The sequence below is a fragment of the Periplaneta americana genome, chromosome 4, assembly GCF_040183065.1.
Source record: "Periplaneta americana isolate PAMFEO1 chromosome 4, P.americana_PAMFEO1_priV1, whole genome shotgun sequence".
NCBI lineage: Eukaryota > Metazoa > Arthropoda > Insecta > Blattodea > Blattidae > Periplaneta > Periplaneta americana.
Window position 1 is genome coordinate 191,195,940 of NC_091120.1, and position 24,687 is coordinate 191,220,626.

Genomic DNA, 24,687 nt, shown 5'->3' on the forward strand with positions numbered 1-24,687 from the left:
ATGACATTTATATGTTAGTGCTTACTTTTCTTTTTGCTTTTTGCTATGATATTCATGTCGATTAGATTTATGTTTTATTTGATTTCTGTGGTAGTAAGTTAGTAAACTATATTTATAAATTTCTTCAATAGTTAATACTTTAAAATCTGTATGAATTAAATTTGTTGCGTAATTCATATTTTTGATTAGACAAATTTTTATTAATCTTCAGTGTAATAAAATTAATGGATTAAGTACAGATGATGCTACTCCACTTAAAATAATTTTAGTTTTGTCCTTTAAATGTGCAGAAGTTTCATTCGAACAAATGTAACTTTTCATTCTGCAAAGGAATTGTAAAATATTACATTTGTTCAGGAACGTTTCTGCAAATTTAAGGACAAAACTAAAATTCTTTAAATTATTTATTATCATAATACACTGCTCTCTTAAATGGACTGAGTATATTGGTAATTCAGTCAATGGTTTTCCCAGAAGACGCTGTGAAATATTTCGTATAAAACAATTTTTTTTTCTCGAGAAGGAAGGGAAAACGAGCAAAATTGAATTAAACTTTTATGTTTGAAATATCTCAAAGAATAACTTCTTGAAATTAATGACATTACCGTAGAAGTGGGTAAAGTCAATCAGTGTGTGTAAAATCGATCATTTGCGATTTTTATTGAAAATTTATGTTTTCTCAGTTACTTGTAAACATTTTGTTATGCTGACTTCATTGTCTTATATTGAAAATCTAAGCGAGAGGGACAACAAAAAGCCTGCGAATGCCAACAATGGGAACACTGTGTAATTACCGTTGAAGTGAAAATTGTTATTTTCAACTTTTTCTCTTAAATGAAAACAAAGTCTTACAAACTCTAAATTATAGTCTGCAAAGAAAGAAGACAGGAAGTATACGTAAGTACTTTTCGTTGAGATTGTATCCTGAAACAATAGTTTTGCAGTTCGTAAATGTTAGTATTGAAACTTATTATTTTAAGAAAACGTGTACCTTTGTAGGGTTAAGTCGATCATGCCATCGACCTACTCGTAAAAAAAATAGGACCAGCAGGAAGAATAAATTGTTCACCGAAATACATCCAACTAACACTTATAAACAGAAAAGTGTCATTGTATAGCTTATATTGATGGGATAGTGGGGAAAGAGGAAGACGAAATTATGGTGAATTTCTGGCGTAAGAGAAGCACTGCCAAAGGAACATATTTTGTACACCCCTCTGTACCTGACTATGGTAAGAACGTAGTTTCTAAAGTGACATGAGGAGGGGAAGATTTCAAATAACATCTGATATAAACCTAAGGAATGTTGAATTGCATTTTAGATTATAATTGAAGGGTGGTATTTCAATGTGAATTTTGAATTCTTAAATCTTTGTTTGTCGGTATGTGAAGTATTAAAATGTGTTTTTATGTTTTATAAGTTGGCAATCACAGTCACGTTTGTACAGTGGAGACCTATAGGCCTAATTGTATGGAATAGTATGATCACAGTAACAAAAGATACACTATATAATGCTATAGGCATATATTAAAGATTATTATTGTTTTTCACACCCCTTATAACAAATAAAATATATGTAATACACAATTTGTTTTTTAAAAACATAAACAGTGATCGACTTTACTCCACAATATTTTAAAATCGATCTTAAACTAAAAATTCAATGGTGATCGACTTTACCGTATTTAAACAGGTAACTTCGATCACAAGTCAAATAAAAAAAACAGTTTTTTTTATAGATTGTAATTAAATTCTTGTAACGTGCCGTCATAAGTGAAGGATATGACGACAAAATGCTATTTTCTGAGGAACTTCGCTCCATTGCATAACCTCAATATCATTAAAAAATTGCAAAATTTTGATCGACTTTACCCTGTTCTACGGTACTTACGATTCATCTTGTACAATTTCTGGATTCCACTATTATGGGAATGTTGTGATTTTGTTGTAGAAATGTAAACTTGATCGTCTACATAAGAAAGATTGACAATCTGTTTTTTTATACGTACAAATGCTTGATGTATGTTATGCTTGTGGGTTATATTGAATTGGATGTCGTAGTATTCAATTTTGTCGCCATGGATACACGCTTGTGGAATATAACAATTTAGAATCTTCCTACAGACCGTTACCCTCTAGTTTGGTTAGTGTTATGGTTATAATAAGATAACATTAAAGAAAGTGTTATTGCTTTCTGCAACAGGGTAGCAGATGTTGTGGGATGTCTTATAGGTCAAATCCTTCGTATCAATTTTCAATCCCTGCAAGCGGGCGCACCAATCCAATCCCAATCCTTAGAAAATCCTGAGAAATAACTTCCCTATAAACCTATACATAACAGTTCATACAGATGTCGTCTTATATATTGCGATACGATGCGTGGATTTCATATGCAATTTGCGAAACTTTTGTGAATATACTTATAAAGGCTACGCCAGACTCCTTTCCTCCGCGGTCCAGTTTATTGAGTGCTTGGATTTAGTGTCATGTTGGTGGAAGAGTGGGTTTTGTGTGCTGTGCAAGTTTTTATGTGATCTGATGTAGTTGTCGTCGAACAGAGGCACAGAAACGTCTGTCAGATAAGCTCGATGCATGTTGTCACTCTGTTCTCACCACGTGTTTCAATACACGAAGACGGAGAAGGGGGTTCTGGGTGAAATTCAGAACTTTAGACGCTGACAAGAGAATTCAGGTCTTTTCCAGCCCTGTTCCCAGTGCATGGAAAATAAAATCGGTGTCACAAAAAATACACATAGGCATTTATTTATTTTCAATTCATTATTTTATTTAACGACGCAGTATCGAGTAGAGTACAGTAGAATTCCTCGTATCCGGCAACTGTGGGACAAAGCCAGTGCCGGATTACTGTTTTGTCGAATAATTGGAAAATACTTTTATAGGTTATGCAAAAACATACTCTACTGCACAAACATTTTTTTCCATGTTGAAATTTGGTAATTTTCGTATAGATCAGTGATGTCAAAGCAAGCGCATTTTTCTGACCTTGACGTCGGGCGCAGACACCAAGCGCTAAGTATGGAAAGAGGAAGGGTTGTGTATATGAATAAGCAACCTGTTGGATTAAGAACACAGTGGTGCACAAACTTCAAAGGGAACGTAAAATTTTATGTCGTTATTTTTATGTGACTTCTTTCTGTTTGATATTATCTATATTGTCTGTAAAACAAAAGTACTAACACTGATTTCTTAATATTGCACTTGTGTTTTAAATCTTAATAACATAATATAGAGTTAAGAAGGAATATTCACATAAATTCCATAGTAGTATAATATTATACTGTATTAAGTGGATGAAACACATCATTCATAAAGAAAGTGATATTCCAAAGAAAGAGATTGAGTATGACATGATAAGTTGGAATTTATATTGATCGTGTCTTCAGCCTTACAAACGTAATCAATAAACTAATCAAAACAATATTACAGTACAAAGCAAAGTTACCTAGGTACTGTATCTGTTTTAAGTGTAACTAATATTCCATAACAAAACTCTTATCGCATTATGCTTTTAAGGTAATATTTGTGAGCCACTTCCTATCATCAGAATATTAAATTATTTTCTCGAAATCTGCTGAAGCTATAGAGCTGACATTTTTACAACACATGGGCACGTATCTTTTGCTTATGATGTAACAGTAGTTGCTTTGTTAATTCATTTCCTTACAAACAATTTCCGTGCAAATATTTTCAAAATGTTCAATACACTATCTTCAGTAATACGTATATACAGTATATTAGATTTACGAAAACATTCTGTAAGGCTACTAAATAAATAGGCCTATATATGAAAATTTCACTTTTCTATATGAAAAGTTGAGAAAATATTTCTTTTGAATAAAAAAATCAAACTTGTGAAAAATGAGTATTAAAATTAAAACTTACATTGTTATAATGCACTTATACTTCTCAGGCAAATCTAAAAATTAACATGGATACAGTTTTAATAAGTTCTCTTCCCTTTATCTATTGAATCAGTGCTGGCCATCCCTGAATATAGCTCGACCAAGCGGCATATACCACCTCTTTCGTCTGTCTCTTTCCTTTCCGCTATAAAGCGCTCAGGCTCTCCTGGGCTCTAAAGCGCGCGCTTGCTCCTGTGGGCGTCAATTGACATGCCTGGTATAGATATTTAAAAATAAAATTTTGAAATACATACAATGTTTATTTTTAGTACTGAATACTGTAATGTACATTCATCAGTTCATAATTACAGTAATACATAATAGCATAAAAATTACTAAAAGTTTTCGTAACATTATGACAATTTTAAATGGCGGCCATGTGACGTGAGAGCAGTGTAGCCAACATCGCAACTACAGTATGAAGACGATGAAGTAGCGCTTAATGATTTGAAGCTCTTTACGTGCTACAGCGTAACAGAACTTCACACTTTCCTATTTAGACTCATCCAGCATCCCTTCGAAACGGGCGAATTGACAGCTTACCGACGCTACCCGATCTATTCCAGGGACATAACTGGGTTTTCTGTCTATGTTTTCACGCGTGAACAATGTAAAAAGTAAACAATATGCGGCATGTTCCAGCCACGACAACTATTCACATCTTCCTCCGACCCTTCCCTTTAGCATGAATGACAATTTTTTTTTTTGGCCAAGCCAAAAGTGCTGTTGTTTTGGTATTGCCGGTTATTTGGGTGCCGGATACGAGAGATTTTACTGTATTTATTGTTGATGGAATTAGTGATAACTAGATGAATCCCAGGATAAACCATGGAAGAAGAAAAGACGATAATGACAAAGATAGTGGGAAAATTGAAGAAGAGACGAAGATGACGATAATGGAAGGGATTGGAGGAAAAAAAGACGAGGATGTCGAAGATAGTGCGGAAATAGAAGTAGAAAAGGTAACATGATAAAGACGGTGGGGGAATGAATTAAGAAAATACGAAAGTTATAAATATGGAGGGGGAATGGAGTAAGAAAACACGAAGATGACATATATGGTGGGGGAATGGAATAAGAAGAGACAAAGGTGAAGAAGATGGTTTAAGAAATAGAAGAGAAAAGATAATGGTGGCGAATATGGTGCAGAAGTAGAAGAATAAAAGGGAAGATGATGATGGTGATTATGATTTTTTAAGAATGTTTAAGAAGAAGTCATTATGCTCATGGAGGAATATATAATAGGATGCGAAACTTACCGAGTTTCCCGTAACACATACTAGAGGCGCTGTTGTAGGAAATGATCTTGCTGCCACCTATTGGGAGGGGGGGTGTTATTACATCTAGCAGCGCATCAAGTAGCGAAAAGAGTAATTACTCCATGCATTTAGCACCGCACCTGGTGACGAAAATGTTAAACTGTGCAGAAAGTATTCCCTCCCACCCACATCGATATTCAAAGCTAACCCAATTTAAAATAAAACATTTACATTTTTATTCCTCACAGCATATTCTACTGAAAATTCTTACCGGAGCCAACAGGAAGATAAAAGAGACGATCTATTTTACACTACCCAATTAAAATATAACCAGACAGAGACAAAAAAATAAAGCAGAAGGTTAGATAATTGGGATTGTATTCTTTGGGTATTTATTGTACAGCGCAATGGAAAAGTCTGCAAGAACTACTGAGATAGTTCAATTTATTATATTACTACTACTTTACAATACATTCAACAACACTATTTTTACAACGTTCATAAACATCACTGTTTAACATGCACTGCTTATACACACACGTAATATCACTTTATGTTCACTTATTAGCAATTTTCTGTCTGCAATCTTGTCTCCTCGTCGAGTCCTCGAGCAATATCTCGAATGGATAAATAGAGAACTCTGGGTAATGTACCCAACACGTAGTTCTAATGTTCACCACCTACGACGTTGGGCGCTGATCATCTTATTTCAGCTCCCCACTGCCAGATAGTGCTGACCGCAGTTTCGCATCTTATTTTTCTTTTCAGTTCGGCTCTCCGATGGAGCAGTGGCTCTCCGATAGTTGGATTGCCAACCTGAGGCCCGTGTTCGATTCTCGGCGATAACTCAAGGTCCAACGCAAGGCAGCAAAATATGTCAAAATGGGGAAGGGACATGGTGAGGATATAGTAAAAGACTTAGAGTGGGAACTTCTCAAGTCAAGGTGACGAAAAACCAGACTCAATGCATTGTTCGAGGCACAAATGGGACACAATGCATGGACCGATATCAATGCTAGATTAGCAACACCATCATACTTAGGAAGGGCTGATCATATTAGGAAGTTTAAATGTAGAAAACAAAGAACGGACGTGGCAAAATTTTCCTTTGTTAACCGCACAATAGTAGACTGGAACAGCTTACCTGCGGCAATCTTTCAGGGTGGTCCTCTTAAAATCAATACATTTAGGGAAAGGTTGAGAATATTAGACTGAAAATTTAATTGGAGGTGCAGTGTAATTATTTAAGTTGTGTCATGTAATTAATTGAGTTGATATATAATTAAGTTGTTATGTAACTAATTAAGATAATATGAAATTTAGTTGATATGTAAATAAATTAAGGTGATATGTAATTAATTAAGATGATATATAATTAAGTTGGTATGTAATTAATTAAGGTGATATGTAATTACTTAAATTGGTAATAGTTGGGTGAAATAGAAGTACTTATAAGTTAGATTTACTTTTGCTTATCATAGGCGTTATTATAGTATAGGTTTTATTTATAGTCCTAGGTTTATTGCACCTACTACCTATAGATTTACGTTTATTTTATTTTATTTCATTTACGTTTATTTTATTTTATTTCATTTACGTTTATTTTATTTTATTTCATTTACGTTTATTTTATTTAATTTCATTTACGTTTATTTTATTTTATTTCATTTACGTTTATTTTATTTTATTTCATTTACGTTTATTTTATTTTATTTCATTTACGTTTATTTTATTTTATTTCATTTACGTTTATTTTATTTTATTTCATTTTCGTTTATTTTATTTTATTTCATGTAATTGTAATTATTGTATATTATATATCACTGCCACCGTGTGTATACCCAACTGTAGTGTTAATAAATACATTCATCCATACATACATACATATATTTATCCATGTTAAGCTCATTGAGAATGAACAGAGAAGATTTGATGAATGTGATAAAGGGAGCAAAAAAGTGAAGGTGATAAAAAAATTCTGTGCCGAAGCTGTTGGGTGTCGAAGTAGCAGGGGATTAAATGCACGAATTCATAACAATGTTCATTCCAGCAGTCGATTAAAGGTTAACAGAATTACATTGTTCGCAACATGAGGCGACCGCCCGTTATCGACACGATGGCTTTTTGTGCGCTCCGTATTCCTCCACACAGAGTTGTACAGGATTTGCTCTTGTAAACTCTCTCGGCGAGGAGAGATGCAACGGAAGTTCCAATAATCTGACTTCTCAAGTAGCTGCCACAAGAAATGTTATTCCACTGGAAGGGGGGGAAGCGTTATACAGTCAAGCATTTTACATTTTTTTTTTTTTGCCATAGTCGTATATTTCGTAAGCACTTGCACAAAACCCAATACCGATGGGAATTCGTGGTCTCCATGCAACGTCGTCATTTAAATATCTATCCACTTCCGGAAAAAATGAGGCAAGAGACTTACTTTAGTTGTCCACTCTATTTCCCGACGTAAAAGAGCCATTTCTGTTTTTATTTGGAAAAGAAAGAACTGTTTTATATCCAGATCTCTCGTGTGTGCTGTTAGTATACGTATCAACACCTCTGTTCCATCAGCGTCTTCATCCTTGCAGCCACCGCTGTATGGCACACATTGTAATACAGTAACGTCGCCCTTGGTGGCGCAGTCATAATAATAATAATAATAATAATAATAATAATAATAATAATAATAATAATAATAATGATTTATTTTCTATGTATGTATTTATTCACACTGCAATGGGTATATACCCGGTGGCAGTGGTAACTAATTACACTCAATAAAGACAACAATAAACACAATTAATAAAAAAATACAATTAACAATAATACTAATAATTAATACTAGCAATAATTAATAATAATAATAATAGTAATAATAATAATAATAATAATAATGACAGGGAACATCCTAAGTTAAAATAACATTTAAAGTAAGTCTAATTTGTACTTTAAACCTAAGTTCGAACTAAAACCCACGAGTATATTGTGAATTTTATTTAGTAACAACAATGTAATTTAATCGTCACAACAATAATTCCTTTCTACAATTCACCTTAAACGCTCTCGTCAACAATTGGATCTTCACTCAACACAGTATTCGTTATAGCACTCCACCGACGACAATGACAATTTACTTGGACTATTACGCACAACAATGAACTGTTAATCTTAACTAATATTTACAAAGCACTATTTACAAATCAGAACTACCAGTTCTCAGTTCACAGTTCTTCTATCTCAGTCACTCGAGTTCACAGTATCTCGAACCACAGACCTTCAGAGACAGTTCACTGTACTCGAACTCGGGTCCCTCCAACTGCGGTCCACTGCACTCGAACTCAGGTTCCTCCAACTGCGGTCCACTGCACTCGAACTCAGGCCTTCGGCTGCTGACGCAGTTGCGGACGCACACTCGAGTCGAACTCCGGTACACAAGACTGGCTTCCTTGCTCTGGCTTTCTCACTGACTGAATAACTGAAAACTCGAAACTGCTGTCGTTCCTTCGCGACCGTAATTTATAACCACAGCGACGTAGCCTCGAAGGTTCCACGCGTCTCTAGAGATGGCACTCCAGAAAAATCCCGAGCCCTCTCCTCTCTACCAGCACCAGATGCGCGCGCACTCTCTCTCCACTCTCTCGCCGCGTTGACCCTTTTCCCCTCTCCGCCGCGCGCCATCCCAAAGTGCTCCGCGCGATCTTCTCTCTTGCTGGACGCTGGTCGTGAGTTCGAATCTCACGTCGCTGTCACAATATGTTCATACCTGCACAAGTACCTTTCAACATTACACTCCTTTCGCTGTCAACTCACTCACGGCACTGGAACTACGACACATTTCACTGATTCTATCCTGATTTCACTAACACTTCAAAAACATTTCACTGTTCAAATACTTTGCACTGCCACTATAAACTATAAAGCTTCACTGACAGGAACACGTTTCACTTACACAACACACTTCACTGACACAACATAATTCTTCACTGATAGCACACTTCAATAACAAAATATCAATTACACCCTTTAAATACTGTGTATAATTATCGTCTATTAGTAAAGTCCTTAAGCCTATTTTTAAATCCGTTTTTGGTTGTTGGTAAAGCCTTTAGTAAGTCTGCAGGTAAAGCATTCCAGTCCCTGATAGTACGATCGAGAAAAGAAAACTTTCCAGTGTCCGTCCTCTGTCTTCTTTCCCTCAATTTATAAGAGTGGTCATTCCTTGAAGAGTAATTTGGCGGCTGCAACCTATTTTTTATTTCTCTCCAGGCAGGCTCACCTCTGTATGTTTTGAACAGTGAAGCTGGCAGAGTTAAGGCCGTAAGGCCTTCTCTTCCACTCAACCAGCAAAAAGTGTATATACATATGCATGAACTTACATAGAATTCAACAATTTGATTTAGATGAGAGTTACATGTATACAAGAGTTATTTACGAATTAAACAACAAAATACTATGAACTATTAATTAAACATTGAAATAAACTGTGTAGCAGAATTAAGCTAAAATACATAGAATGTTAATATATTTAAAATAATATTAGATAATAGAAAGAGATTGTTATGAGACAATTTTGAAAATACAGCACTATCAGGATGATGTGTAAAGAAAGAAGTAACAATGTAGTCAGTGATAGTTTAAATCAGTATGATTGGAGTGAAATGCTAATAAGGTTATCTTTTAAGCTGTTTTTAAAGGTGATTATTGTCTTGCAGCCCCTAATACTTTGTGACAAAGAATTCCATTGACGCGAGGTGGATACTGTAAAAGATGATGAATAACAAGATGTTCTATGAAGAGGTATATTTAGCGTGCCACAGATAAGTGATCTGGTATTTACGTCGTGGTTAGAGTATAGATAAGAGAAACGAGACGAAAGGTAATTTGGTGTTGAGGTGTGCAGAATTCGAAAGAGTAAAGACAAAGAGTGTAAAGTTCTGCGTTCTTTAAGTCGGAGCCACGAAAGACTTGCGAAGGACGGTGATATGTGATCATATCGTCGGATGTTGCACACGTATCTGACGCACATATACTGAACTCGCTGTAACTTGACTGACAATTCAGAACTTAGGTCAGTTAACAAAACGTCACAATAATCGAAATGCAGCATTACTAGGGTTTGTACTAGGGTAAGTTTTAGTTGCTGGGACAAGAAGTTTCTTAAGCGACTCAAACAGTGAACGGAGGAACAGATTTTTCTTATCGTTTCTTTAACTTGAAAATTCCAATTTAGATTATTATCGAAAAAGAGGCCAAGATTTTTTACGACAGATGAATAAGGGATTAGCGTGTTGTTAAGGGTAACAACTGAAAGATTACTGTTATTAAGGGAGTTAACGGTTATGGCCAATAATTATAGCTTGAGTCTTACATGCTCGGTCAATTTTAGAGTGCAGTGTATTTTTATAATAAATGATTGAAAGAATTTTAGTTTTGTCCTTTAAATGTGATCCGAACAAATGTAACTTTCCGTTCTGAACGGGAATTAAAAAAAAAAGGTAGTTTGGAAAAATCGATTTGCGGAATGTCTTTCTCAATTTTATAATTTATTTTATGCTCGACCATGCCGAAATGTAGTAATTATACACCTGGTAGCAGACCTTTAATGCATGTCATTAAAGTACACCTACTCATTAAAGGTCAGGTCTTTCAGCCAATGACGACTCAGGTTACAACTGTTCAGCCAATGACAGGTCAGCTTTCTACCGTTATAAAACCGCAAGTATCGATTATTCTCGGATATGCAATCGAAAGAGAATTAGCGAAAAGTCACGGAGGCTGGAAATCCAATACTGTCGCAGAAGGTTATGTTCTGTTACTATAATAATTAGCGTTAATTGTAAATAATATTCAAATAAATTCAATTTGTCATCTCGTTTTTCAATGTCTAATTTAATTTCAATGTTATCTCTGTAGGTTCTTATGGCCTAGCAAGGTCAATGTGGACATCTGTTCCTCGGAAAAAATCAATACTTTCGCGTCTGCGCACATCTCACAACATACGGAACATTGCTAAAAAATTAATAATATCAAGTTAGAAATATGGTCGAGCATAAAAAGTCGTATGAAACTCGCCTATAATGGTAATTAAGAAGCTCGTATGAAAATTATGAAACTCGCTTGCGCTCGTTTCATAAATACCCATACTCACTTCTTAATTACCTTCATTATAGGCTCGTTGCATAATGTACTATTAAGTTAATATTTAAAATCAGCTCCATCATTCTGGATAGGTCTGTATTTCGACTTGAAGTATCTTTGTCCGAGGTGCAAGAGACTGTCGTCTTCAATACTACTATAGACGACTCCTCTGCAGATTCTATGCCTGGCTTCTTTAGCACACACTGTATCTCCGCTGTCCTGTAACTCCAGTTTTTTTCCGGTGATAGGACAGATAACGAGCGGTGTACTGGAATGAATGCGTAATACTTTCCTTCATCAGATAGTATTGAAGCCGCCTCTGTACGCAAACATGCAGCGAACAATAGAGATATTCATCGCGAGGCAAGCTGGCTTCATTTACCAATTGATCTTCTGCCTACGTAGCCTTACCGCTGTCTTACGCTTCTGCATTTATAGTTATTAAAAGTACAGGAATACAAATCTGGCGTATCCGGTTTCTATCCCGATGGGGAAGTGTAAGTCTGTCCCCTTTCCATAGAGGCAGGTTGTCCGCTCTTTGTTCAGTATTTATCTCTGTTCGTGGTGGTGATCTTGTACCGTGGTAACCACATGACGAGGGAGTCAGGCGTTCGAGACTGTCCATGTTTTGATTAAGGATATGGACAAATATTGTCGGACCATCGGATCTGTGCCCCCGTAAGATATGCGAACTGAACCCTATTTCCTTCTCAGCCTCTGTAATTCATTTCTGTCCCGGCATTCCTATCTCTCTCTTTTCTAGCTATCTCCCTTTCTGTCCCCCACTACTCACAATTTTGAGCCTTCTTGCGGGACAGTTTATTTGCACTTGCAGTCCAGTGTTGTCAACTCAACATGAATACTGTAGCATCGAGTTGTGAAAGAAATATTATTAAACAAGTAATGGCATTTTTCGATGAAGAGAAACAAACAGGTCAATATCTGTTTCCTATAAATCACGCAACGAAAAGAGCAGCTGCGATCACAGATGAGGCTTATTTTATTTCAATTGATTACGTATTAAAATTACTTACTTAACTAATACTAATACATTTTATGTAATTTATATACGCAGGTCAGAGCTTCTAATAAAGAAAATTAGAAGAAAGGTAGTCTGTGCAGGAGATGAAAAGCTAGAATCACTAGGAATAATAGACCAAGGGAACCTTTAATTTTTATAGATGATATGAACCGATGTATTTTAAGAAGAAAGATACAAGAATTTTATACCGTACAGAAAGAAGTTTCGACATTGAAGAAATTACTGAAGGTTGCGAGAGAAGCAATAATTTCCAAGGTTGGAGAGAAAAACTTCGGAAAGGGATTTAGGTTTAAAAAATGTAGAAATACAAGATGTATTTTGATTGAAAGAAATGATATTGTAGCATGGAGGACTAGTTATTTATAACACCGTTTGACGGAAGTTTGGCAACATCCCTATTCGGCAAGTTTCGTGGCCTGCTGTTTAACGTGGTGGGAGGAAAGCGGGTGGAATGGAGTGAGTACAGGCGTTAACTTTTCCAAGAACGACGACAGCGCTGAAGGGGCACAGATCCGATGGTCCGACAATATCATGTAGAAAGAATATGGTTTTAAGGCTCCTGCTGTTAATAATAATATAATGATAATAATAATAATAATAATAATAATAATAATAATAATAATAATAATAATAATCCGTGGCGCCACAGCCCTTGAAGGGTCCAGGCCACATCCGGTTACTGGTCTCACGTTCACATGCCGAAACAGAGGTGGACGATCATCCAATCAAATTGGAGGTATCGTGTCGTTAACACGATGATTCCCCCCCCCCCCCCAGCCATTATAGCTCGCTTTCGTAACCGAATTTCGCTACCCTTCGTAGCCCCACAAGTGCATCACGATGCTAGATGGCACCGATCCCATACACTGGCCGAAATGTAATGAGAAAATTTCTTCCCCCATGAGGACTCGAACCAGCGCGCATTCCATAACGCGACTCCTAGGCAGGATACCTTAGCCCAGCTGTGGCGAAAATGTGATCGTGCGCCGAACCACTGTGTTAGCTGCAACGTGCATAGCACCTATGGAGGCGGACACCCGAAGGGGAAGTGAAGCAACTGTCTAACTTATTAACGGATTTCATTTTCTTATGTCAAGCACTTAAATATAATTTTATACAGTATCAGGTTACAAACTAATGTTTAGTACGTGTAACGAAGAAATAAATGAACAATGAAACATAGGACACATTATCACAACCTATTAATTGTCTTCAGAATGTCTCTGCGACAGAGTTCCAAAATCAGGAATTATGTCACTTACTGCCGATCGTAGTTGATCACGAAGGTATTTGTCAGTCAGTCGTGATCTAAATTTGGGTTTTACTATTTTCATTGTTGAAAATAATTTTTCACAAATGTAAGTTGTAGCGAACATGGCTTCAACACAGGAAGCGAAAGAACGAAGCTTCGGATATTTATTTTTTGGTAAAGATTTGAAAAGCCCTTACATCTAGCTTTCATTTAACATCACATTGTAAATCTGGGAGTTTAAATTGAAGATCTGACCGCATTATTCGTACATCCGCTGAAAAAGGATCGAGATACAGAGATAATAATAGTAATAATAATAATAATAATAATAATAATAATAATAATAATAATAATAACAACAATAACAATAATACTTCACCTGACATAATTAGGAACATTAAATCCAGACGTTTGAGATGGGCAGGGCATGTAGCACTTATGGCGAATCCAGAAATGCATATAGAGTGTTAGTTGGGAGGCCGGAGGGAAAAAGACCTTTGGGGAGGCCGAGACGTAGATGGGAGGATAATATTAAAATGGATTTGAGGGAGGTGGGATATGATGATAGAGACTGGATTAATCTTGCACAGGATTGGGACCGATGGCGGGCTTATGTGAGAACGGCAATGAACTTTCGGGTTCCTTAAAAGCCATTTGTAAGTAAGTAAGTAATAATAATATAATAATAATAATAACTTACGGGGTTTTAAAGTACCGGTACGTACACCTCGAATCTTATGACTAGCATAACACTAGGTCACCGAGGAAGATTGCAAAGCATACTAGTGACTAGCAACTACGTGACTAGTAAACTACACACTAGGAAGCTTTGGACACGTATGCTTGAAACACGGCCCTCATAGACTATTTTTCTATAAACTATAACATCACAGTCCAGCACTGAATTAAGAAGGCAGTGCTATAATGCAGCTTCACCAAATACTTTACTATAATAATAATAATAATAATAATAATAATAATAATAATAATAATAATAATAATAATAATAATAACGGACAGCTCTATCAGCAGCATTGACGTGAGTGCGAAATATTGCAGACCTGACATCTAGCGGAGCGGCGTGGAATTATGTCCACAAATACAAATATTAACATAGCGGGATTCGGACTGTTGTTTAAAACGTGAGTTACTAATGTGGAATAATATATGAGACATTTAAGAAATGTTGAGTAATATATAATGTAAAATTATTGTCTTATATCAAAGCTGCATATTATGAGAAATATTGCATACTTCATATTACTTTCCGTAATTAATTGTAACATATTTTTTCTTTGGTTTAGTGAGACAAAATCAATTCTGACATTAAGAATGATTTTACAATAATGCTTTATATACGCATTGCTGACAACTGCAAAGATAAAATTGATAGTAACCTGATGCTTGTAATAATTAGTAAAGGCATTTGGACAACAATAAAACTTAATTTGATACAACCTCAAAATTTCCAATACATTTTAACTTCTATTCATTTGTTAGTCTAAATAAAAAAAAAAACTATTTTTTACTTTTCTATCAACACAAAGGAAGGAATTAGGCCTACTAAATAATGTTGTTAACTCACGTTTTATGATCCCTCGGAAATCGAAACTACGATTTGGAGCAATTTGTAATGCTGTAATTGTAGCAATTATAAACAGCACATATACACCCTGACATTCTAACACAGTACTAATTAATAAAACGATTAACTAGCCCAGCAGCAATATACTGTTGTCACGCCAGGAGAAGGCGGCTGAAGTACTTAGACGGGGCGGAGGGGAAACAGTCGCGCATGCGCACCGCGCGGTTCACTGCAATATTCCTGTTTCACAAACATCTACTGCACGTGTCTGTGAGTCTTTGCGACTTTGTGAAAATAATAGTGGGGTTTTTACTGTAGTGTTTTATTAGTTTCAACAAGACAATTGTTTTCATTATATCACAAATCTTGTATTGCTTTAGTTATCCTTTGCTTTTCGTGTTAATAGTGTTGATAATAGTATAGTTAATAGAATTTATATTATTGTATACTGTTATTTAGGTTTATAGCAGTTTTTTTGTTTGTTGTAAATATGTCGACAAAGAGGAAACGAGGATTGACAATCTATAGCGAAGAAAGGAATATTATTAGAAGTGCAAAATACTTCTGTGATGAAGAAAAAGAACAACAGTGCCTTTGCATTCCTCTTACGAAACCTACAGCAAAGGTAGAAAAGTACTCTAATCTATCCACAAGAACAATACAGCGTATAAGGAATGAAATGAAAGACTGCACAGAAGAAAGTGCGTTGTCGACACCTGAAGGAGAAAAAAATGTAAACGTCCAGACTACCGAAACGCAAATGTAGATGACTTCGACGGGAGATTGACAAAAAAGATAGAATTGAGAATTTTTATTTGAAAAAGAAAGAGGGCCACCGGCGTAGCTCAGGAGGTAGCGCGTTTGCCTGCTGATCTGCAGTTGTGCTCGGGAGTGAGTTCGATTCCCGTTTGCGCTGACTACCTGGTTGTGTTTTTTCCGAGGTTTTCCCAAGCGGAAGGCGAATGTCAGGTAATCTATGGCGAATCTTTGGTTTCATTTCGCCAAATACCATCTCACCATCATCAATTCAATCGACACTGAAGAAGCTAGTAGTTATTACAGTGTCGTTAAATAACAAGTAAAAAAATAGTACCAAGCTGCAACAAACGTCTACCCTTTTACAAGAGAAAATTGATTTGAAATGAAAGACAACATTAAGACGAATACTGAAGAAAAAGGATTTCAGGTGGAAGAAGTGTGCAGCAAAAAAAATTGAGGAAAACACTGTAAATTGGAATACGTAAAGATATCTACAGCAAATAAGAAAACTTAGGAAAGTGGAAAAACCGATTTTGTATCTGGACGAAATGCGGATAGATAGGCCTACCTATTTAACGTTTCCCACGTGCTGGCACGATAAAAATGTTGCGGGGGTTTTGACTACCGTAAATGTGTCCAGAACACTCATTGTTGTTCATCAGGATGGGGGGGGGGCTAATGGCTTTGTTGAGAGATTCGAATTAATATACACGGCTGGAACATAAACAGACGATTATCATGGACAGATCATACTCCAGAAATTTTGGAAAATGTGATAATGATAGTCATAGCGACAGCACCGAAGATGCGGAATCTTTTATGTCTGACTCCGTTCCCGTGTGGCCAAGTAAGTGGACGAAGTTTTCAGGTCAGAGTGTAGCGTAAAGTTCCCCCGTCCCGCCTATCTACTCCCCGCCCCAACTCGTAGCGCGAAGACAGTACTTTGCAGTTGATTACAGTTTGTTTCGCGAGTATCGCCACACCGGCCGCCTAGGTAGCAGCTCCAGCGTCGTTCGCACGCATAACTGCTAGCTGTCCGGTATTATTATGTTAAGGTATCTGTACAACTAGGTGACTTGTAAACTATACACTTGAAACTTTGGAAATGTATGCTTGAAACATGGCCTTCTTCATAGACTATTTTTCTAAAAACCATGATATCACGGTGCAGCACTGAATTAAGAAGGCAGTGTCCTAATGCAGTTTCATTACGAGTTATGTGGGAAAGATAAGGGCTTAATATATTACAGTAATGTTTAAAACATTTTGCAGAAGATACTAACAATGCCAGTGTTCAAAGTTAACGTGTTATTCTACATTATATTTACATTACTTCACTTCCAAAGCATCTTCGGATTTCATAATCCCAATCGTTGATGAGATAGATATCCATGTTTGTTTAGTAAAAATGTTCTCATTCAAGCAAGCATTTTCATTTACTAGCTACTACGGACTTGATTGCTATGCACTATGTAGCTTTAGATCATGACTTGTGACGTCACATCCTGCTATTTAGTCAACAATCTAGTTCACTTCAGCTGAAAATGTAGTTTTGAGACCAGTGTTGCCAACTCAGCGGTTTTCCCGCTAAATCTAGCTTTTTTGGATAACCATGTCGCGGGTAAAATTATATTATCCCGCTTAGCCGGAATACTAGCGGTTTTTAATCTTTAAAGTTTCTGAAATGAAATTCATATTAGCATTATAAGCGGCTTTCATAATTACATTTAATTCGTTCAGTGCGTGTTCTGTGAAATAATGGATGTGTTAATGTAGTGATAATTCCATATTATATATCTGCAGTGCTCGGGAAGAGTGACACAAGTCAGTTTCCACAAACCTTTTTTGATAATTTATTGACAACTTACGGAACATCTGCTTGCTTAGAAAAAAATACGTAAGTATTTATCCCATTACAATAATTCATATAGAAAAAAAATCAAATCGACATAAGCCAGGGTAAGTTGTCAATAAATTATCAAAAAAGGTTTGTGGAAACTGACTTGTGTCACTTTTCCCGAGCACTGCAGATATGTTACCGTTAAAACCCGAAATCTCTCAAAACCAGTTTCAGCTAGTAAAAACTAGTTTAAGCAAATAAAGATAGAAAGTGAGTTTTCGTATAATCTAGAATCAATATCAGGTTAGGTTTGGTTTGTTTAGGTTTTTGTTTGGTAAAAAAAAAAAAAACCTAAACAAACCAAACCTGACCTGTCATTGATTCTAGATCTTACGAAAATTTGCTTTCTGTCTACCTATATTTTAAAACTGCATTTTACTAGTTGAAACTGGTTTTGTCGGATTTTGGGTTTTAACGGTAACATAATATATAGTGCAATAACAATTTAAATAGGTTGTGTCTGTGATAAAAGTGTTCAAAATTGCTTTATAGCGCCACATTGGGAATGATAATAGTGTGCAATATTCGTTACATTGGCGGGTGGATGCTCTATCTTGACCATTACTATTATTATTATTATTATTATTATTATTATTATTATTATTATTATTATTATCATTATTATTACAAAGTATATGATTATGTCTCGTGACCAGAATATTGTACGAAATGGAAATATAAAAATTGGAGATTTATCCTTCGAAGAGGTGGAAAAATTCAAATATCTTGGAGCAACAGTAACAAATATAAATGACACTCGGGAGGAAATTAAACGCAGAATAAATATTGGAAATGCGTGTTATTATTCGGTTGAGAAGCTCTTATCATCCAGTCTGCTGTCCAAAAATCTGAAAGTTAGAATTTATAAAACAGTTCTATTACCGGTTCTTCTGTTAGGTTGTGAAACTTGGACTCTCACTCTGAGAGAGGAACATAGGTTCAGGGTGTTTGAGAATAAGGTGCTTAGGAAAATATTTGGGGCTAAGCGGGATGAAGTTACAGGAGAATGGAGAAAGTTACACAACACAGAACTGCACGCATTGTATTCTTCACCTGACATAATTAGGAACATTAAATCCAGACGTTTGAGATGGGCAGGGCATGTAGCACGTATGGGCGAATCCAGAAATGCATATAGAGTGTTAGTTGGGAGACCGGAGGGAAAAAGACCTTTAGGGAGGCCGAGACGTAGATGGGAGGATAATATTAAAATGGATTTGAGGGAGGTGGGATATGATGATAGAGACTGGATTAATCTTGCACAGGATAGGGACCGATGGCGGGCTTATGTGAGGGCGGCAATAAACCTTCGGGTTCCTTAAAAGCCATTTGTAAGTAAGTAATGTTTAAAACATTGTACAGAAGGTACTAACAATGTCAATGTTCAAAGTTAACGTGTTATTCTACATTATATTTACATTACTTCACTTCCAAAGCATCTTCAGATTTCATAACCCCAATTGTTGATGAGGTATCCATGTTTGTTTAGTAAACATGTCCTCAATCAAGCAAGCATTTTCGTTTAGTAGCTATGCACTATGTAGCTTTGGATTCTGACGTCACATCCGGCTATTTAATCAGCAATCTAGTTCACTTCAGCTGAAAATGTAGCTTTGAGACATGGCCTTAGTACATTATTAAATGCTGTAATATAAAGATAAGAGATTTAATCTGGTAGGCCTACTTATATTATACATATGCTTAGTTCATTTCATCGCTAAAATTATAGAAGAATCATTGATACTTTGTTTTGAAGAAAGCCTGTCGTGTAATCTTGTCTAACTGCATGTGAAGATGTCGACCCTGCAGAAGCGTCGTCTCTGTGTGGGGCATAAAGAGTTTTCTGTGAAATATGTCACATGTAGGATTCCATCTCAATTGTAAGATTTCCAAACACTGCAATTTCTTTCTCGCTGTCAACCTCTCCAATACACTCTTGTCTCTTTCATCTCGAGTTTTTATACAGTTTCAGCTGAAAACCCAGGAATACAATGAAGCCATTCAGATATCAACATGGCAGGCTTGCAGCACGCTTCCATTCGGCCTGCTGTATCTATAAAAGATAAGAAACTACCTACCTACCTCACTCACTTGTCTTGGAAAGCGGAAGTCGGGCGAGAAATCATTGTAAAGACGATTCTTCGATCGCAGTGGTGGCTCGTATTCTCCCCGTTAAGACGAGAAATAAAGGGTGCAGTAAACAGTGCTCAAAAATTTATATTGCACACCAATTCAGGCGCCTGGCGGTCGGGACTAGGAACTAGCTCCTGATTGGCCCGCAGCGGGAAGCCCTACTATTGCATACATATGTATGCAATAGTATTTATTCACACTGCAAATGTGTATATACACGGTGGCAGTGGTAACTAATTACACTCAATAATGACAATTAATAATAAAGACAACTAATAAAAAACAATTTACTTACTTACAAATGGCTTTTAAGGAACCTGAAGGTTCATTGCCGCCCTCACATAAGCCCGCCAGCGGTCCCTATCCTGTGCAAGATTAATCCAGTCTCTATCATCATACCCCACCTCCCTCAAATTCATTTTAATATTATCCTCCCATCTACGTCTCGGCCTCCCTAAAGGTCTTTTTCCCTCCGGTCTCCCAACTAATACTCTATATGCATTTCTGGATGCGCCCATACGTGCTACATGCCCTGCCCATCTCAAACGTCTGGATTTAATGTTCCTAATTATGTCAGGTGAAGAATACAATGCGTGCAGTTTTGTGTTGTGTAACTTTCTCCATTCTCCTGTAACTTCATCCCGCTTAGCCCCAAATATTTTCCTAAGAACCTTATTCTCAAACACCCTTAACCTATGTTCCTCTCTCAGAGTGAGAGTCCAAGTTTCACAACCATACAGATCAACCGATAATATAACTGTTTTATAAATTCTAACTTTCAGATTTTTGGACAGCAGACTGGATGATAAGAGCTTCTCAACCGAATAATAACACGCATTTCCAATATTTATTCTGCGTTTAATTTCCTCTCGAGTGTCATTTATATTTGTTACTGTTGCTCTAAGATATTTGAATTTTTCCACCTCTTCGAAGGATAAATCTCCAATTTTTATATTTCCATTTCGTAGAATATTCTGGTCACGAGACATAATCATATACTTTGTCTTTTCGGGATTTACTTCCAAACCGATCGCTTTACTTGCTTCAAGTAAAATTTCCGTGTTTTCCCTAATCGTTTGTGTATTTTCTCCTAACATATTCACGTCATCCGCATAGACAAGCAGCTGATGTAACTCGTTCAATTCCAAACCCTGTCTATTATCCTGAACTGTCCTAATGGCATATTCTAGAGCGAAGTTAAAAAGTAAAGGTGATAGTGCATCTCCCTGCTTTAGCCCGCAGTGAATTGGAAAACAATAATTTATAATAATAATAGTAATAATAATAATAAGATAATAATAATAATAAAATAATAATAACAAGGAGCATCCTAAATTAAATGAAGCATGGTCACTTAAAATAACATTTAAAGTAAATTTAATTTGTATCTTAACCCTAAGTTCGAACTAAGACCCACGAGTGTGACAGGTTGATACCTACACAATTACCTTTCGGCACTACACTTATTTCGCTGTCAACTCACTCACTGCACTGATTCTACCTGATTTCACTAACACTTCTAACCATTTCACTGTTCAAATACTTTGCACAGCCACTTCACTGACACCAACACACTTCACTTACACAATAGACTTCACTGACACTACACACTTCACTGACACAACACACTTCCTCACTGATAGAACACTTCAAATAACAAGATATCAATTACACCCTTTAAATAGTTACTACCGTCTATTAGTAAAGTCCTTAAGCCTATTTTTAATACATTTTTGGTTATTGGTAAACCCTTTAGTATGTCTGCAGGTAAAGCATTCCAGTCTCTGATAGTACGATTGAGAAAAGAAAACTTTCCAGTGTCCGTCCTCTGTCGTCTTTCCCTCAATTTATATGAGTGGTCATTCCTTGAAGAGTAATTTGACGGCTGCAACCTATTTTTTATTTCTCTCCAGGCAGGCTCACCTCTGCATGTTTTGAACATTGCGCATAATCGAATTCGCGTTCTCCGGTCCGTGAGTGTGTCCCATTTTAATGGTGAATTATTACGACAACACTTGAGAGCCCGTTTTTTAATCTTTTTCCAGTGTCTTTATATGTTCTAATCTGTAAGGATCCCAACATGCAGCACCATATTCCATACCGGCTAGACATGGTCCCACATCACTTCATTCCCTGAAGAAGATGGCAGAGCTAACCATCGAAATCTTGGAAGCAAATCTCCAACTCACCTGGCTGAGAACCCGAGAAGAGTTATTCTTCTCCTTCAGATAGTTAAAGCCTTCACCATCATAGCCCGCACAAATTTTTTCATGAGGCCTAGTTGAGGGGTGGAAGAAATATCTTCTTTGCGTCAACGAGCGCCTTGTGTTAAAATTAAAAATATTATTATTTTTTTAATTGTGACGTGAAAGATAAAAACGGATTTCTGATGTATAATCAGCTTAGATTAAGGTTGGTACACTTGGTTTTGTTCAGTAGCAAAATCACAATAAAGTAAATAAAATGGATCTGAATGTATTAAAAATGCAAACAAAAATTTAAAACATTATTATTTTAAAACTGTGACGTGATAGAAAAAACGGACTTCAGATCTATAATCAGCACACTTAAATTAGGGTTGGTACACTTGGTTTTGTTCAGTAGCAGAATCACAGTAAATAAATAAAATGGATCTGAATGTATTAAAAATGTTATTATTTTTAAATTGTGACGTCATAGAAAAAACGGACTTCAGATCTATAATCAGCACACTTAAATTAGGGTTGGTATACTTGGTTTTGTTCAATAGCAGAATCACAGTAAAATAAATAAAATGGATCTGAATGTATTAAAAATGTTATTATTTTTAAATTGTGACGTGATAGAAAAAAACGGACTTCAGATGTATAATCAAATTAGATTAAGGTTGGTACATTTGGTTTTGTTCAGTAGCAGAATCACTAAAATAAATAAAATGGATCTGAATGTATTAAAAATGTTATTATTTTTAAATTGTGACGTGATAGAAAAAAACGGACTGCAGATCTATAATCAGCTTAGATTAAGGTTGGTACACTTGGTTTTATTCGGTAGCAAAATCACTGTATACCAGTGTTATAGAGCAATAGAGAAAGTGCTGCAGGGTAGTTGTACCAAATATCTTACTATATTAATACCGGACAGCTGGCACTTCTGCTCGCGAACGACGCTGGTGCTGCTACCTAGGCGATACTCGCGAGACAAGCTGTAATCAACTGCAATATATATTGTTGCTGGGCTAGTTAATAGTTTTATTAATTAGTGCCGTGTTAAAATGTCAGGGTGTATATGTGCTGTTTATAATTGCTACAAAATTACAGCATTACAAATTGCTCCATATCGTAGTTTCGACTTCCGAGGGATCATAACACGTGAGTCAACAACATTCTTTAGTAGGCCTAATTCCTTCGTCTTTGTGTTGATAGAAAAATACAAATTAGCTTTTTATTTAGACCTAATAAATGAATAGAGTCCCGCGCCGTGGCGTCGCGGTCTAAGGCATCCTGTCTAGGACTCGCATTACGGAATGCGCGCTGGTTCGAGTTTTCATGGGGAAAGAAATTTTCTCATGAAATTTCGGCCAGTGTATGGGACCGGTGCCCACCCAGCATCGTGATGCACTTGGAGAGCTACGATCTTCTTCTTCTTCCTCCTCCTCTTCTTCTTCTTCTTCTTCTTCTTCTTCTTCAGTCCCTTCTGCTGCTAAACGTCGGGTTCGACTCTCTCCGTCCATTTCATCCATTTGGGAGCTACGATAGGTAGCGAAATTCCGGTTCAGCAAACCAGCTATAACGGCTGGCGGGATCATCGTGCTAACCACACGATACCTCCATTCTGGTTGGATGATCGTCCACCTCTGCTTCGGCAAGTGAACGTGAGGCCAGCAGCCGGCTGGTCGGAGGCCCTTCAAGGCTGTAGCGCCATGGATTTACTTTTTGAAATGAATAGAAGTTAAAATGTATCGGACATTTTAAGGTTTTATCAAATTAAGTTTTATTGTTGTCCACATGCCTTCACTAATTATTACAAGCATCAGATTACTATCAATTTTATCTTTGCAGTTGTCAGCAATGCGTATATAAAGCATTATTGTAAATTCATTCTTAATGTCAGAATTGACTTTGTCTCACTAAACCAAAGAAAAAATATGTAATAATTAATTACGGAAAGTAATATGAAGTATGCAGTATTTTTCATAATATGCAGCTTTGATGTAAGATAATTTTACATTAAATATTATTCAACATTTCTTAAGTGTTTCATGTACTGGATGTTCATTTCAGAGTGTCATGACGTCACTGGTGATGAGTCAGCGATTTGAAGCGAGTTTCAGCTTTTGTGTCAGAGAAGTTGCCTATTAATCAAGGCGTTCAATCTGAACTTGAGAACGTGTACGGTATAACTTGAACGTCGTAGCAACAGATGGCGGTCTGTAAAGTCTATGTGCTACCATAACCCCTTTCGAACTGTGTTTCCCGCGGGCAAGTTGTACGCAGGGTATTTGTCATCATCGGTTGCTTACGGCAACATTCCACTACACAAATCAAATGCTCCGTGTCCATGTTGACCGTCCAAGTTAATGTCAACAAATACGTAAGTAATCGTCTTAACCCTCTCCCCATATCCCGACAGTAAGAAAAAAACTCACGTCAGTACGTGTTTCCAAACAGTTCACATTCCTGCCACTAACGGCGTTACGGTACGTATCGGTAGGTACTCTTC